Source organism: Hibiscus syriacus, unplaced genomic scaffold (genome assembly GCF_006381635.1).
Source record: "Hibiscus syriacus cultivar Baekdansim isolate YM2019G1 unplaced genomic scaffold, ASM638163v2 tig00116995_pilon, whole genome shotgun sequence".
NCBI classification, from domain to species: Eukaryota; Viridiplantae; Streptophyta; class Magnoliopsida; order Malvales; family Malvaceae; genus Hibiscus; species Hibiscus syriacus.
In genome coordinates, this window is record NW_024063511.1 from 310,811 (window position 1) to 316,810 (window position 6,000).

Sequence of the window (6,000 nt, forward strand, 5' to 3'; positions counted from 1 at the left end):
AAAAATATAAACTAGGGATTAAAAAATTATTTATAGAAATTAATGGATCAAATCTGTAATTTATCCTAAATATATTATTTTAATATGAAGGACTAAAATAAATTAAATTAAAATTCGAAGACTAAATTAAGAATATTATAAATTTAATTTAGTGACTAAAATGTAAATTTTACAAATCCGGAGGACTGCGGACGGGGTTTAACTATTTCATAATTACGCGTATAGTCCTTCCCGAAACGACGTCGTTTGGGAAGGACTATAAATGGTCCAAACCGGCTGGCCCGAAGGGCCAGCCATTTCATTTCTTTTTTTTTTCTCTCTCTAGCAGAGAGAGTTTTAAAACTCTCTGCCTTCTCTCTAGCTTCCCTCACCGGAGGGAAGCCGGTCACCGGACGGCAACCGTCTGCCGCCGTGACCATCACCGCCGGCCACCGCATGCGGTGGCCGGAAAAATTTTTCTTTACACTAATATATAGATCGGACCGTCCTAAGGACGGTTCCGGTGTTATTTCTTCCTAAAAGGCTCCCAATCGGAGCAAATCTACAAAAGTACCTTCGGTATTTTTGGTTCTCCGGCGATGTTCAGTGTTTCCGGCGACGGTCAAGGTTTCCTTGGTAAGCCTCTTCTTCCTTTTTCTTTCTTTTTTTTTTCTTCTGGTTCTTTGCTGCTGAGATCGTTGGTATAGTTTGTTTGTTTTTCTTTTCTTTGTCTTTTTTTTTTCTTTCTCTCCGGTTCTGTCTCTGTCTCTGTCTCTGTCTCTTTTTTTTTTTGCAGGTGGGGTGGTGGCTTTTATAGCCACCACCGTTGTAGCCGTCGGACCGGTCCGAAGAAGGGCTCTCGGTGAGTCACCGGACTACCAGTGGTGACTCACCGAGTAGCCATGGCGTGGACGGCTGGTATGATCTTCTGGAGCCTTCATTCGGGACGTGGCAGCGGCGGAGGCGGCGAGAAGACTGTCGGCAGCCGCGTGGAAGCTGGGGCGGCGCCGCGTGGCCCTAGGGTATCAAACCCTAGGGTTCCTCTCTGGAGCTATGTGGACCGTTGGATCGTGCCAGATCCAACGGCTGTGATGAGACGGCTGAGGATGATTAGGGTTAGGAAACCCTAACTGGAAACCCAAATATTTAGGGTTTCTGGTTGGATTTGGACCGGTTTCAGTTGGTTTGTAACTGGGCCGGTTGAATTGTAATTGGTTTGTGATTTATATGTATTTAATATATTAATAATAAAATAATAATAATAATAATAATAATAAAAATAATAATAATATTAATAATGATAATAATAATATTTATAATAATAATAATAATAATAATAATATGGATAAAAAATAGTATCTTCAGCTGCCCCTCTTTGCTCATTCTTGTGTTAACAAGAATAGGGCAAAGATGAAAAGATAATAAAATTTTTTATCCATTTGACTTTACTTTGATCATTTTGGAGATATTGAATAAATTCTTCTTTTTCTCCAGATGAGTTCTTCTCATTACGAACTTTCTGCTGGGGATGATGTTCCATCAAATGATGAATTCAAGCAAAAGATTGAACAAGTTCTTCTCATTATGAACTTCTTCTTCCTTCTTCAGATGACGAGTTCTTCTCATTATGAACTCTTTCTCTGGAAATGATGATCCATCAAGTGATGAATTCAAGCAAAAGGTTGAACAAGTTCTTCTCATTATGAACTTCTTCTTCCTTCTTCAGATGACGAGTTCTTCTCATTATGAACTCTTTCTCTGGAAATGATGATCCATCAAGTGATGAATTCAAGCAAAAGGTTGAACAAGTTCTTCTCATTATGAACTTCTTCTTCCTTCTTCAGATGACGAGTTCTTCTCATTATGAACTCTTTCTCTGGAAATGATGATCCATCAAGTGATGAATTCAAGCAAAAGGTTGAACAAGTTCTTCTCATTATGAACTTCTTCTTCCTTCTTCAGATGACGAGTTCTTCTCATTATGAACTCTTCCTCTGGAAAAGATTGATCCATCAAGTGATGAATTCAAGCAAAAGGTTGAACAAGTTCTTCTCATTATGAACTTCCTCTTCCTTCTTCAGATGAGTTCTTCTCATTATGAACTTTCTCTGGAAAAGAATGATCCATCAAGTGATGGATTCAAATCTTTGCTAAAATCTTTGAAATTCCTGTTAAAAATTCAACATAGATGAAAATGAATGAAAATGCACCTATTTTTGTAAACACTTAAAATATGATGCATGAATGTTGAGTTATTTGATTTCAGATTGGTGAATTGATTATTTCTTCAATTGTAAAAACCCAATAGATTTTTCTTCTTCAAATGAAAGAAATCTATCATCTTTGACAAATGTAGATAATATGTCACAAAAATTTCTTGAGAATAAAATTCAATAGTATAGGCTCTTGAAAAGCTTGCATTCAGGCAACATGTTGATTCTGATAACAACTCATCTGATTATGAAGTAACCTTTCAGGATGATTTCACAGATATCGATAGTTCTTCTAATACCGAGAAATCTTGAATTCTGATTCTGATGAGGAGAATAAACTGTTATACATGACAAAAATGGGATTCTCAGAGGCTGAAGCTTCAATAGCCTTCTTCCGGTAAAAGATGGGAAGCCATTATGTGATGATCCCAGTTACAAGCAAAGGCGAAACTTGTGCTATGATTTTTGGGAAAGGAATAAGCAAAAGAAGCTTGAAAAGAAACTTCTTAATGAAGAAGATCATGCAGTTCATCTTTTAATTCTAATTATTGGTTCTGTAGTTCTTACCAAAACAGATCAGATAACTCAAAGAACACTTCCAGAAGATGCTATTGGCAAATTCATCTTCTAAATTCAATGATTTGTTCTGCCCAACCAGATCAGATAACTCAAAGAACACTTCCAGAAGATGCTATTGGCAAACCAGATCAGATAACTCAAAGAACACTTCCAGAAGATGCTATTAGTCTCTTTCAATTAATGTTTGGACTAAGATATCACAGTGCTCATTTGATGTAGAGCCAAAATTTGTAAATTCGAAGCATTTCCATGCTACTATACTGAAAAGGCTATATTCATAATTTTATCAATTAAGAACAGAGTTTCTCTTATTCTGCTTCCTCCATGTGCTGATGCTTTTCCATTGACAAAGAAATGATGGCTTTCGTGGGATCCAAGAACAAAGTCGAATTGTTTATAAACATGTACAGGAAGTGCCAAATTGACAGAAAGGATCTGTAAGGCTCTTGAAGCTTATGACGATGAGCCACCTTCAAGTGTCCAGAAGTATGTTCTTAATGAGTGCTGAAAATGGAATCTAGTATGGGTTGGAAGGAATAAAGTTGCTCCATTTGAACCTGATGAGGTGGAAATACTTCTAGGTTTCCTTAAAAACCATACACAAGAATCTGTATAGAGATATGTTTCTCAGTGATATCAATGTCTTGTTTCTTTTTGCTGGAATCAGTACTGCAAAGATCATCTTCTACTGTTTTAGTATATCTTTGAAAACAGATGTGCAAGAACTGAATGGTGATCGGTTGGAGCAATTGATGAGTAGATTTGGCGGATTCGACCTTGTTGTAGGTTATATCTAGCATAACACCCTTATTGTTCAAAATGGTGATGATTTGCTTATTTTGTATTCCATGTATTTAAAAGTATTAACATAAAGTGATATTCAGAAATCTTTAATTTATTTCAAAATTATGTTAATTCAATAGAAAAGAATAAATTGAATTTCCAAAAATAAATTGAATCTCAAATAAATTGAACTTGAAATAGATATAATTGTATTCAAAGTTATGGCAAGCATAAGAATAAAAATTCAAATGTCTCAACAAATTACAAGCATAAGTATTTCTAAATTAATCAAGTTGACACAATTTAGAGATGATGTAAGCTTTTGTCTGGAAGATCTCAAACGTTGTTGAAATGCTTGTAGATGTGAAGTTTCTTCCAAACTACCAAAATCTTAAGAGAATTCAATTGCCGGATGCCTAATATCAACCTGCCTTTGAGCCGCCTTTTCAGGTTTTCAACTCAAATCCTTCATTTGGTTACAAGATGCCCTTTGCGGGTTTTCACCTTGACCCCCTTTCTTTTTCTTCTCTTTTTTCATTTTCTATTTTTTCTTTTCTTTTTCTTTCTTTCTTTTCTTTTTCTTTTCTTTTTTCTTCAAGCATAATATTTCTTGACAGAATCCGAGTTTATTGGATTTCTCAGAATTTTTCCATCCATTTCTGCCAAGATCAACGCTCCTCCGGAAAAGGCTTTTTCACAACGTATGGCCCTTCCCAATTAGGCATCCATTTCCCACGGAAATCCTTATGTATAGGCAAGATCTTTTTTAATACTAGATCACCCTCTTGGAATTCTCTTGGATGTACTTTTTTGTCATGAGACTTCATCATCCGTTTCTGATACATCTGTCCATGGCAAATAGCTTTCAATCTTTTCTCCTCAATAAGGTTCAATTGATCAACTCTAGCTTGGATCCATTCAGATTCATCCAATTTTGTTTCTCTCAATATTCGAAGCGATGGAATCTCAACTTCAATTGGTAAGACTGCTTCCATCCCGTAGACTAAAGAAAAAGGCGTTGCCCCAGTAGATGTTCGAACAGTAGTTCGGTATGCATATAGAGCAAAAGGTAACTTCTCGTGCCAATCTTTGTAAGTTTCAGTAGTCTTTGTAATGATTCTCTTGATGTTCTTATTTGCTGCTTCAACTGCCCCATTCATCTTTGGACGGTATGCCACTGAATTTGCATGTTTGATCTTGAACTGTGTACAAAGTTCGGTCATCATTTTGTTGTTCAGGTTCAGAGCATTATCTGTAATGATCCTTTCTGGTAGACCATACCGGCAAACTATCTCTTTCTTTATGAACTTGCAGACTGTGGATCTCTTAATATTGGTGTATGAAGCAGCTTCAACCCATTTGGTAAAATAATCAATTGCCACAAGGATGAAGCAATGTCCATTTGATGCTTTTGGTGTGATTGCCCCAATGACATCTATTCCCCACATAGAAAATGGCCAGGGTGCTGTCATTACATGTAAAGGAGATGGGGGTACATGAATCTTGTCTGCATATATCTGGCATTTATGACATTTCCTTGCGTAATCAATGCAATCTGTGTACATGGTAGCCCAATAATATCCATATCTCATTATTTTTCTGGCCATGGAAAGACCATTTGCATGTGTTCCACATATTCCACTGTGTACTTCTTCAATGACGTTTCTAGCTTCGCTGGTATTTAAACATCTCAATAGCATTTGATCACTGCTTCTTCTATACATAATCTCTCCATCAAGAAGATATCCAGCAGCCATTCTTCTCAAGGTTCTTTTATCAATTTCCGATGCATTCGGTGGATAACTTTGATTTTTGATATATTGCAGGATATCATGATACCATGGTTTACCATCTACCTCTTCTTCCACACTATAACAATGTGCAGGAATTTCATATACTTGCATTTTGATTGGCATCATATCAACTTTCTTAGTTGCCTGAAACATAGCAGCTAATGTAGCCAAAGCATCTGCCATTTGATTTTCTTCTCGAGGGAGATAATTGAAGGTAATTTTCTCAAATTCTTTCACTAATTCGAGGGTAAAATTTCGATATTCCAACAATTTGGGATCTTTTGTTTCCCATTCTCCTCGCAATTGATACACCACTAAAGATGAATCTCCATATATCTTGAGAAATTTGATTTTTCTTTCTATAGCTGCTTTCAACCCCATGACACAAGCTTCATATTCCGCCATGTTATTGGTGCAAAAGAACTCCAGTCTACTTGTAAAGGGATAATAAACATTTTCTGGAGAAATTAACACTGCCCCGATTCCTCGTCCCAAAGCATTAGATGCTCCGTCAAAATAAAGTTTCCAAGTTGTAAATTCATCATTTGTTCTGACTTCTTCATTCATGGATATGTACAACAGATCTTCATCGGGAAAATTGAAGTTCAAAGGCTGATAATCATTTGATACACGACTGGCCAAAAAATCAGCTA